This window comes from Suricata suricatta, chromosome 13, assembly GCF_006229205.1.
Source record: "Suricata suricatta isolate VVHF042 chromosome 13, meerkat_22Aug2017_6uvM2_HiC, whole genome shotgun sequence".
Taxonomy (NCBI): Eukaryota; Metazoa; Chordata; class Mammalia; order Carnivora; family Herpestidae; genus Suricata; species Suricata suricatta.
In genome coordinates this window covers 52,580,932-52,593,494 of record NC_043712.1, presented here as the reverse complement: position 1 = coordinate 52,593,494, position 12,563 = coordinate 52,580,932, and the positions used below count along the sequence as shown (strand labels likewise).

Below are 12,563 nucleotides of genomic sequence, written 5' to 3'. Positions count from 1 at the left end.
ACCATCCTTAGAACAGGCAAATACTGGAGCTACAGGGAAAAAGGCAAGAACTCAAATGCAACATGATCCAACTGTTTAAATCAGATCTGGTGGAAATTGGTCCTTATGTATGAATTCTAAAATAGGAAAAAGGGCCTAGGCCCTAAAAAAGTAAAAGTTGAACTCCATTACCTTTTAATTAGAAAATTAAAAGACTATCAGGATCATTAAACTGAGGAAAGTCGCAGACTATGCTACTTCACTCACTGGGTTTCATCGTTTTAAAAACTGAAGGAGCTGAACTACAAATGAGATGCTGTCTATGTAGTTAAAATGAGAAACATTACGGAGAATGTTTATTTTTCTAGTCTTGCCAACCATCAAGTGCTGAAAGAAAATGACAGAAGGCTCTGTTTCTCAACATGTTCAGTATTATTAACTTCATGTACCTTCTTTCTTGCAATGTTTCAGTTCCATTCAGGACTGAAAACCAGACCATGAATTCCAATAATTACAGAAAACAGAATACTTTCATTACTTATTTCTAAATTTGTTAATATTAGAAACAGAAAAGCATACAAGCCAGCAAAACAAGTAGCAGAACTGTCAAATACTCATTCATTTTTTTGAACTCATAAATTTTTCTTGTAAGAGATTTCTCACAACCAAAAACAGTAGATACTGGAAAGTATAGTTAAATGTGTCTGTTCTCCTTGCATGTAAAATATCTAGACAACAAGCTCTAAAAGAATAAGCATCCCCAAGGAAAAGTAAGCAAAGAAGAGAAAAATAAGACAATGAATAAATAAGATGTCGAATGTTTTTTTTTTTTTAAATACCTGATAAGTGAAAACTAGTGCCACATAAGCCTTACAGCTAGACTGTCCTGAAGCAAACAGTAGTCTTCCAAGAGCTCCAAATCAGATTACAACCAGAGACCTGTACCTCGTAGAGCTGTAGGGTCACTCCACTCGGTTAATATCTACCAGGCGTGGCTTCAGGCTGAACAGAAACTATTACGCATCCCAACCGACAATCAAACTGAACACACTGCTGCTACTCGGTCCCAGGGGTGGCACTTGTAAGATACTTTCTTTAGCCAGAGATCCTAACATGCTAATTTGTATATTAAGTGGTGAGCTCATGACTCAAACTTTGATGTAACCACTGAACATACTGGTACTTCAACATTTTTTAAGATTGCTACCTGGTAACTCTACTTGAGGGCTGTGACTAACTTCATTAATGATGTAAATTACTACAGCACAAACTTTTTTAAAAGATATTATAATTCAACTCTAATAAACTAGACCACAGAAATATTTACAACGTTCAAACTATTCTAGTAAAAAACCACCTTTCCTTTCTTGCCTTTTTAGAAAAGCAACTACATTTTACCATGTACCTTCCACGGGAAGAATATTCGAGTCACTAAGAAAGGGATTTGGAAAGCTATTAGATGACAGAAAATGATAATATCAAAATGCAGATTTTGATAAAAATTGGCCAAAATAATTTACAAGACATCTAGCCAAATGTTATCTCTAAACTTGCAGTTTTATAGGACTCTCTACCTCAGCCAGTGGTCTTATGAATGCTCATGAACATGAAAAAAATATTCCCTCTCATTCCTCCTATCTGAAATGTCCCTATCATTTTGCTTACTCTATTTAAATTCAATTCATTCTTCAGGGTCAATTTGAATCTCACTCTCCCTATGAAATTTTTTCTCTCACCTCAGCTCACAGTGATTTTTTTTCATCTAAATTCCAAATAAAAAGCAAAACTAGTAGCCGAAATTAGCAAGTGGGTTTTCTAATCTTAGAATGAAGAAAACCTTCACAAAAAAAACCAGAAGCGAAGTATAACCACATAAAGATTAAAATCTGGGAAACACCAAAAACCGAGTTAAAAGGTAAAGCATCCCTTTTAAAAAGCATTACAACAGGGCGCCTGGGTGGCTCAGTCAGTTAAGCGTCCAACTCTTGGTTTGGCTCAGGTCATGACCTTACAGTTCCTGAGCGTGAGCCCTGCATTGGGCTCTGTGCTTAGTGCAGCGTCTGCCTGGGATTCTCGCTTTCTTCCTCCCTCTCTCTGCCTCTCCCCTGCTGGTGCTGTCTCTACCTCTCTCAATAGGACTGGTAAGAGGCACACAAAGTAAATACAGAGAGAAGCAATTCACAAAGGAAAAAAAATTCAATGGCTAATCATTACTGATTAGGAAGATGTGAATTAAGTAGGCCTATTTTTCCTCCTTTCTATTCAAAACCTTTTAGAAGGACAGATGATTATCCAGTCTGGAGAGAACATACAGAGAAAAGGACACTCTCACCCATTACTGGTACACATGTAAACTGATATAATCATCTTTAGAGCACAATTTAGCAGTATCTATTAAAATGTCAAACTTTGACCCACTAGTTTATTTCTAGTAATAGCTACCAAAGTACTCATTAGAGTGCAGAGGTATATACACATTTAAGGTGTTCTACATGGTGCTTTTTGAATTCATAAAAACATGGCACAACTCCAATGTTCACGGAGGGGAATGATCAAATAAATTATAAGATGTCCACAGTATAGACTATTTCCAAGTTACTGCACTTTAAAAAAAATTTTTTTTGTTTTATTTATTATTGAGACTGAGAAAAACAGAGCATGACTGGGGAGGGGGCAAAGAGAGAGGGAGACACAGAATCCGAAACAGGCTCCAGGCTCTGAGCTGTCAGCACAGACCCTGATGCAGGACTCCAACTCACAAACCGTGAAATCATGACCTGAGCTGATATCGGACGCTAAACCAACTGAGCCACCCAGGCACCCCTCCAAGTTACTACAATTTTAATATTTTTTATGTTTTTATTTATTATTGAGACAGAGAAAAACTGAGCATGAGTAGGGGAGGGGCAGAGAGATATGGAGACAGAATCTGAAGCAGGCTCCAGACTCCGAGCCATCAGCACAGAGCCCAATGCAGGGCTTGAACCCACGAACTGTGAGATCATGACCTGAGCCGAAGTTGGCTGCTTAACCAACTGAGCCACCCAGGCTCCCCCAATTTTAATATTTTTAATGTTTACTTTTGAAAGAGAGTACGAGCAAGAGAGAGGCAGAGAGAAGGGGGGACAGAGGATCTGAAGCAGGCTCCTGGCTGACAGCAGAGAGCCTGATGTGGGGCTCAAATTCCTGAACCATGAGATGGTGACCTGGGCCTAAAAGGAGCTAGATCTAGATCTGCACATGGCTACTCACACAAAGTACTCAGTGAAAGATTGAAAGTTATGTGACAAGAAGCTTAACAGTAGTTTCCTGGAGGAGAGGAGGATAATGATAGACCAGGAAAGGCGTAAAGGGAACTTTTTGGTTCCCTCATAAAGATCTCTATCTTGATAGAAGTTTGAGATACACAGGCTGTAAATTTGTCAAGAGTCAACAAACATACACTTAAGATTGGTGCATTTCATGGTATGTAAATATATCTTTAAAAAACCCTATAAACCAACATTGAACTCTAGTTAATGATACACAGGCTGAAGTATCAGGTAGGGGGCGGGAGGAGGAAATGTACTGATATCTGCAATCTACTACGAAATGGACCCAAAAATATAAAGTGGATTGTCAGATGGACCAAGAGGTGAATGAGCATGTGATGAAGCTTAATAAAATATTAGCTGTATTATCTAGGTGATAGATATTCAGATGTTACACTATAAAATTTTTTCAACTCTTATGCTTAAAATTTTTCAAAGTTAAATGTTGCCGGGAAAAGCAAATTACAGGAAAGTTTGTATAGCATTATTCTTTTTTGTCAAAAAAAAAAAAAATATATAGGAGTGGCTCAGTCGGCTAAGTGTCCGACTCTTCGTTTCGGCTCAGGTCACTGTCTCACAGTTCCCAAGTTTGAGCACCACATAGGGCTCTGTGCTGACAGTGTGGGGCCTGCTTGGGACTCTCTCTCAAAATAAATAAATAAATTCTATTTTAAAAAGTACATATATTACACAGATATATGTCTGTAAGTAATACCTACATATATACACAGGGGGGAAAGTATGGAAGAAAACACATCCACCAAACTGTTAATACTAGTGGTTATCACTGGGCTTATGAAGGAAAGAGTAGTGAGAAGAAAGCTTTCACTTTCTATGTATGGATTATGCGTTCTTCTAAATTTATTAATAAATGTATGTACTTCTAAATTCTTTTCAACCACCTGAAAAACAAAGATAGCTGAAGGAGTTTGATGAGACACAACAATCTTATACACAAAATATTTAACTTAAGCCTCTCTTTATCACTATATTTATTACTTTCTTATTATAAAGTAATATTATATTATTACTTATATTATATTGTTATATTATACTTATATTAATATATTATTACTTATATTAAGTGCTTTTAAAATAATATTTTTTAAATGTAGTGCAGAAGCATCAGCTGTAAAGCCATGTCAGATTTGTAATTTAGAAAAAGGTCTTTGAAATATGTATTACGTACAGATTACTTTTCTTTATAGAAAAAGAAACTTCATATTTAAGAAAAGGTCTAATTAAAATTTAATATGAAAGATTTTAAATAAATAGCACTGCTAGGGATTTACCCAAGGGATACAGAAGTGTTGACACATAGGGGCACATGTACCCCAATGTTCATAGCAGCACTGTCAACAATAGCCAAATCATGGAAAGAACCTAAATGTCCATCACCTGATGAATGGATCAAGAAGATATGGTGTATATATATATATACCCACACACACACACAATGGAATACTAACTATATGGCAATGAGAAAGAATGAAATATGGCCATTTGTAGCAAAGTGGATGGAACTCGAGGGTGTCATGCTAAGCGAAATAAGTCAGGAGAAGGACAGATACCATATGTTTGCCCTCATAGGTCTAACAGGAGAAACCTAACAGAGGACCATAGTGAGGAGAAGGGGGAAAGAGTTGGGGAGAGAGAGGGACGAAAAACCTGAGAGACTACTGAATACTGAAAACAAACTGAGGATTGAAGGGGGAGGGAGAGGGGGAGGGAGAAGGGAGGTGGTGGTCATGCAGGAGGGCACTTGTGGGGAAGAGCACTGGGTGTTATATGGAAACCAATTTGACAATAAACTATTAAAAAATATTAAGCAAAAAAAAATATATATATATAATGTAACTACAGTTACCTTTTTTGAAAATGAACAATCATTTAATGTATCTAAACATAAGACTTTAAGGATACTACATCACATAATACAGAAACATATTCCCATATAAAATTAAATGTAGACTTACCAATTGGAAATTCACCAAGATGTGTTGTAATTTTTCTGGTACTTGCATTTAGAGGTTTTATCTTGATTCATTCTTTTTTAACTTACATCCCAACAAATGGATCTCTCCTCAGTAACAGTTCTCCATGAGAATCTATTAATGGTTAAACAAATAATGATCTCTCACAAAGATAAAAATTATAAGCTGATGTGAAAATGTCCATTAAAAGGTTTTAAATTCAGAAATAAGAGAACTCAATTTCACCTAGCTTTGTTTTCATACCCTACCCCATCTTCCCCAAAACGTGCACTTGATTTCCATCATATATGAAAGTTCTCTCTTTTGAAACCTCCCAGTTCCCATAAAATCAAATTAGTATTGTGTGTCCAACATTTGGGCTTCATCAAACTCTTGACCGCAAATTACAAAATGACAACAGATTCTGAGATCACTGATGAGACAAGATGCAGTATGATGTCTGTCAAGATGTGAGGCTAGAACTATCCAATAACAACTGGCAAATAGAAACTAAAGAGTTTAAAATGGAAACAAGTTTTAGTCTAAAATGTTTTAAGGGAAAAAGTTATCCTCCTATAATGAACCATTAAGAGAATCAACCATAAAAGTTGGCTTCTATAGTTCAAGCTTAAACATTAATACTGAAAAGAGTTCTAGATAACATACATATACCAAGTCACCATTTCACTAATTAACATCTACTGCCTATATACTATGCGTCTGCACTGGATACAGATAAAAAATAAGAGATGGGCCCCATCCTCAATGGAGACACACTAGGAAACATACAAGATCAATACCATGTAAGACAACATAAGACCGGGCAAGAGGGCAAGAATGCATCTCATAGGAGGTGGGTATAGGTTCATAGAACATTTTTCAGTTATGTGAATATTTATGTGGATATGAGGTTGCAGCACAAAATGTATTTCTCATGGTAAGCTGCCATCAGGAAAAGGTTTCTGGAGGCAGTAAAACCTGCTGGAGTTAGCTAGTCAAAGAACGGACGGAGGCTCCTCTAAACAAGGAAGCAAAAGAAGCAAAAGTACAGAAGCAGGCAGAGAAAACCTAAGTAAATTGAAATGACTGGTCACTGCACATGGAAGAGTGGGGTAAAACACGTTTAACCTTCTGAGCATACTCAGATATAATAAATATATTTCATAACATTACCATACACACAGAAATATAAATGTTTTACATTCATTATAGGAAATACATAACTTAAAAAGTTTAATTTTTACTTCATGTGATGTACTCTGATAGTTATTCTATTTTATTCTAGTTCATTTAAAAACAATATAAAATGCTAGTCACAGCCCACTCAAGTGATTTCATGACCCACAAGAAAATAATGATCTAAGGAATGAAAAACATGCCAATGAGTCTGCACTTTGCACTTAGCACAGTGGGAAATCACTACAGGACTTTAGGGAAAAGAATACCATGATGAGGTCTGCATCTTGGAAAGAATAGCAATGCTATGAAGAATGGACTTGGGTGGAAGGAAAAAGCTCCAAAACTGACTATATAAAATAAGCTAAGCTTATTGGTCACCCAGGTGAGAAATGAGGGCACGTGATAAGGCTACAGCAGCAGTGACTTATAAGGGGAGTGAGGAGGGGAGGGAGTGAAGAAGGAACACATAAGACAGAGGCATGTGGAAAAGCACAGATTCAGAATTTAATGAGTAAACTGGGGCAACTGGGTGGCTCAGTTGGTTAAGCAGCCAACTCTTGATCTCAGCTCAGGTCCTGATCACATGATTTGTGAGCTCAAGCCTCACATCAGGCTCTGCACTGACAGAGTAGAGACTGCTTGGGATTTTCTCTCTCCCTCTCTCTCTCTCCACCCCTCCTGTGCTCACATGTTCGCGCTCTCTCTCTTAAATAAATAAACTTTTAGAAAAAGAATTTAATAAGTAAAACTGATAGGACTTGGTAATCAATTGGACTCAGAGGGCAGACTGTAGGATGTCTCCCAAGTTCTCGGCTTAGGGACTATGTAAAGGGTGGTACCATTCTCCAAGACAGGAAATAAAGGACAAGTTAAGAGTTGGTTAAGCGTAGTGCTTGCCAAAGCAAAAGGAAACTATTACACACTGATGATGTGAAAAATACACCAAAATCATTATCATTGCATTTCCATTCCCTTTATAGATTTTTTAACTATATTTTCTCTCAACATCAATTATTCTATGGTCCATGATTGTCAGAGTAGAAACAAATTATATTTGACAATCTAACTTTCTAAACTAATCTAAGAATGGTTTCCTTGCCTGCACCTCTGATTTTCAGAGACAAAATATGGAATGGCAAAGTAGAGGAACTGCTACTCTAACAACAAAGGGATGAATTCATCATCCTCTAGAAAAAAAAAAATCTCAAACAATTAAATGTGGTACAACAAAATGTGCTGAAACATGGCCTAAATCAATAATGCTGCCGTGGCTGTGATTCTAGGGTGGCTTCCTAATGTTTCAGCAGAACAGTGCTTCCTGTCAGAATTACTACGGAACAGCCCAAGTCAACCATCTATGAGTCAAACCCCAGTCACTCACTGACTTAGACTCCAGGAAACGCCTACATTTACAGTTATTAGAGCTACACTGCAGCCAGAGAGAGCATCCAAATGGGATACACATTTATCTAATTCAACAGCATCACCAACATCATGGAATCAAATCTCACCTAAGTGGTATAGAAATAATGCTAGGCTTAAGACTTCAAGTAATCTGGGGATAATAAAGACTATCCCAAAGCTTCGTAACTATGAAGGGTCACCAAATTTAACATTGCGATTTCTAAAAGAATACAATCAACAATTCACAGAGAAAAAAAGTTCCCAGAGAAAGTTCCCAAAAGAAAATGGTTAACATATGAAAATATAAAATTTAAACTTATAATTGCTTCTTTTTAAAAAAAAATTTTTTTTAATGTTTATTTATTTTTGCAAGAGAGTGAGAAAGAGTACAAGCAGAGGAGGACAGAGAGAGAAGGAGACACCGAATCTGAAGCAGGCTCCAGGCCCCGGAGCCGTCAGCACGGAGTCCGACGCGGGGCTTGAACCCACAAACCATAAGATCATGACCTGAGCTGAAGTTGGATGCTTAACAAACTAAGCCACCAAACTTATAATTGCTTCTTAAAATAAAGTTACAACTATATACTTTTAAATCTATTTATACAGACATTTAATTTCTGATGTTATCTACTCTGAAAATTGGCCAAGTTAAATAATTCTACCCAAAATACCAGGCTATAGCAGTCTCTAACAAGTAGCCAAAGAGGTTAATTCAATTTTTTAAATTTCACATAGGTATTCAGTTTACTTCAACAGAGTAGGAAATTAACCCTGTGGGGATATGAAGAAGAGCCACATTCCAATTCTGACACAGCTTATTAGCTCTCCAGGTGCAGTTTCTTCTCAAGCTTCAGTTTAGCCATCTGTAAAATGGGGATAAAAATAACTCACAGAATTGTCCTCATGCATGTCTGACAAATGATAAGCAACTCTCAAAACAGTAACTTTAAAGGGGAGTGGGGATAGGAGAAGAAGAGAGACAAAGAGAAGTTTGACTTCTTGTCTTGCACACTCCAGATGTTCCTGGGTCTCCATCTTTAAGAAAATCAAGGCGTGACACGATGTACGCGTGCCCCAGCTCTAGGTCTTCTAAAGCCAACAGCTGAGAACACGCGTCAAACATAGGGAACCTCAGGCGGTCCAGCCGCTCGGCTGGTAGCATACTGTAAGCACAGAGAGAAGTTTTCTTTCCACATGTTGGCATGAGGTCTCTTGAAGCAGAACACCAAAAAAAGAGGTATGACCTCAAACAGAGAGACTGAACTAAAACCTGTAAACCCAATCTCTTTGGGCTGGTTAGTTAAGGACTGAAACACGGGAGCAAATCAAGACTCAGTTTCAGAAATTAATGAAGAAGGCAAAAAAAACTAGGAACTTTGACTCAGTGCTGAGGTCTCCAAGAAGACTCTGAAAATGTGGTGGGCAAAAGGTCAAAGCAGACCATTACTTGCACCATCAGTGGTTTCAAGAACCCACTTGTAGAACAAGTCTTTAAGTCACTCCATTCTAGGCAAAATGGAACATAAGCCCTCACTCCTCTGTGTACCTGCTTCCTGAGTGAGAAATAAAGGTAAATTAATCTCTCTAGTAAAACTACTGCCCTACAGTGACACGCTTCATCAGATTCTCCTAGAAGAAAGTACAAATAACTTGGAAGGTGTGGGAGGATAGGACTTAAGGAAACCAAATATTGCTTCCGTCAGTACAAAAGGTCTGCATGGGAATCTTCATGTCGGAAGGCAGGGATGTGGGAAAGGGTCAGGAAAAGACAAGAAATGGAGTTGAATGCAGAGCAGGAACGAAGACAACAAATAAGCTTTGCTTCAAACATAGCACAAGGAAAAACCTTCAGATGCAGTAAAAGCCAGAAATGAAGCTGGCATGTTCTGCCAAGAGGGGAAGGGAAACTAGCTACTTACGCCTAGCACCCACTGCACCAAAATAAAATCAGATGTCCTTCACACTAAGCCTTACCAAAGCAGGCACAGTTTAAAAATATCACTAAAGGACGGGGCAGGGCGCCTGGGTGGCTCAGTCAGTTAAGCATGCAACTTCGGCTCAGGTCATGATCTCACAGTTCATGAGTTCAAGCCCCATGTGGGGCTCTGCACTGCTGCTGCAGAGCCTGCTTGGAATTCTTGCTCTCTCCTCTCTCTATGCCCCTCCCCCACTCACATTTTCTCTCTCACAAAACCAACAAAAATAACAACAACACTAAAAGAAAAAAAAATGACACCTAACGTGCTTGAAGCTGAAAATGCTGCACTAGGTAAGGTTTCATTCCAATAATTACAGATAAAAGCCTTAAAATCAGAAGTCTGGTTGAGATCACACTGATCATATTAAGTTAAAACTAAAACATAATTGTTGAGTGCGTAGTAAAATACTAATTTTTCCCTAACCTGCCCTTTTGTGGAAGCGGCAACAAGTAGATAGATGGAGGGACTAGAGATCTACTCAGGCTCTTTAGTGGATGAGATTGATCCACCTGAGAGGAAAAGCACACGCTAAGAGGAGGCCTAAAAGGCCAAAGACAAACTGAAAAAGTCCCATGTTTTTCCTAGATAAGTAAATAAACTACCATCGCACTATGGTATTTGGGGGAGGTAACTCCCAGAGAGAACAGTACTACTTTATATCTGTGAATAACTGGGTTTATTCAATTTACCAAAGATGATGGACCAAAAAAGTCACTACGCCAACAAGAGAAACTGAGGTTTGCCACCTTTTCTTGTCTTTTACCTGTATTCTTCACTGATTCAAAACAGTTCAAATATGTTCAAGTTTAATAAGTATAAATGCGCTGATCATTCTACTAGATATTAAAATGCCATTTATATTTAGTGTACTCGAAAACTTGAATCTGAGCCCTAATGTTTTACTAAAGCAATATAAAATTCCTTCATGCCTTAATGTAAAGACTGAACTTAAGAGAACAACTTCCTGGTAATACAAATTGCACTTCCTCTGCCTTCCCTGCTATGCCTGTTAATACTGATACAACTATGCAACATTCTACTGCTGAAAAAGACTGTATTGACTCACACTCCATTTCAATCCCAGAAAAAAGCTCCACAGAGACAATACTAGACTTCTTAGTTTCTCCACTAATACATGACATTATTTTATCCTTGCACTTTTCCACAGGTTCTGAATCAGTCCCTGTGAATTAAAGAAATCAGGCCGTGGGCAAATAAGTAAAAGTTTTAGGATTCACTGATGATTTCTTCTTTAGAATCTACCTGTTAAGCTGATGGTTACATGTATGCATTTTAAAATACATTTCTTTTATTAAATAAAATACCCCAGAGATAGGCAATGTGATAGTTACCATCATTTAAAATATGCTCTCTTTCATTTATTCGAACCATAACTTCTAAAGTATGTTACATTTAACAGAAGGGACCTAATATAATATAACCCCATTGTTTTACATCCAAAATGAGGAATTCTAGAAGAGTACTAGGCCAGGTACTATTCCAAAAGTATGGAAATATTTTTTAGTTATATTTTGATATAATTTTACTAATACTTCTTCGGGTGTATGCTTAAAATGCGCTTTTAACATGCATGTGGAAGGGTTTTAAATTAATTAAAATGTAGCATAAGCCAAGTAGTATGGGAAAGCTAACCTAAGCCTTAAAGAATTTAGCCTAACTCCTTAGTTGTATAGATGAGAAAACAGCATGGGCCACTGGCCTCCCCATGGCCCCAGAGCTAGAATGTGACAGCAAGGGGACTAGAATGTAGTTCATCTTTCCACTACACTAAGTCTCATCTGGTTCCTGCCTTCCAATTGATTTCTCTCCTGATCACTTCTGTAAAAATCTCTTTTGCCATTAAGAAGTTGCACAACTAAAGCAAAATAGAACACCGCTCTGGATTTTATCTGTAAAATCTACAGAAATGGAAGGATTTAACAAGACATTACACAAAAAGCCAGGGACAGCACATACCAGGCAGTCATCAAATGATAACTATTATTATTCGTTATTGTTATTATTATTATTACTAGCACAGGAAGGTAGTGAATTTTTTTTAAAGGTTACATATTAGCATCCTGGGCTGAGGATCCATTTGACACATCAACTTGCGCTTAATTATCCTTAGTCGTCTTTTCCTCTGTAACTTTACACTATGATTTATGACCCACCCACAATGAGCTTGATTTTTTTTCCTCTTGTACTTTTATGGACTGCTATACTGCAATATTTTCGAGTAATAACCGGTCATCTTCTCTCAGCCCTAGAGATACAGACATCCTCCACTGACTCACAAGGGATTTTTAAATGTGACCCAAATATAGCTTGAGAAACCACAACTTTAAATGGACTCTCCACTTAAAATCCAGCGACCTATTTATTATAGCGAATGGTAACAAGTGCAAACTGCTGCCATCCACCCATAAGCCATTTTCTCAAAATCACTCTTGGATCTGCGGGAGGGATGCAGAAGGTCACTAAAGGAGCAAACTAGTTCTGCTCCTGCTAGTCCTCTGCAGCCTCACTCCAGTGACCAGGGAATGAATGAAAGGCTGTGTGGTTGCACATCAAAACACCGAGATCCCTGCGCAGGTCTCCGGGTGGGGATGCAGAGAGAGGAAACTGGAGTTCACAGGCGATAAACTGGGGGCACAGATTTAACAAATTAACAAACAAACAAACAACTACCCCAAATCACCTCGATTACAGTAGGGACCCACCCTCACCCCCGCCGC

The 12,563-nt window shown here is 37.9% G+C and overlaps 1 protein-coding gene across 4 annotated transcripts in view; it reads right to left on the bottom strand.

Moving 5' to 3' along the window:
- The window catches only part of ZDHHC21 (zinc finger DHHC-type containing 21), a 69,445-nt gene extending 64,052 nt beyond the window's left edge, over positions 1-5,393 (bottom strand). For all 4 annotated transcript variants that reach the window (XR_003901906.1, XM_029920389.1, XM_029920390.1 and 1 more), the window contains exon 1: positions 5,267-5,393. The gene's annotated coding sequence lies outside the window, so the exon portion shown is untranslated. The remainder of the gene's footprint in view (positions 1-5,266) is intronic.
- Positions 5,394-12,563: the final 7,170 nt, after the last annotated feature.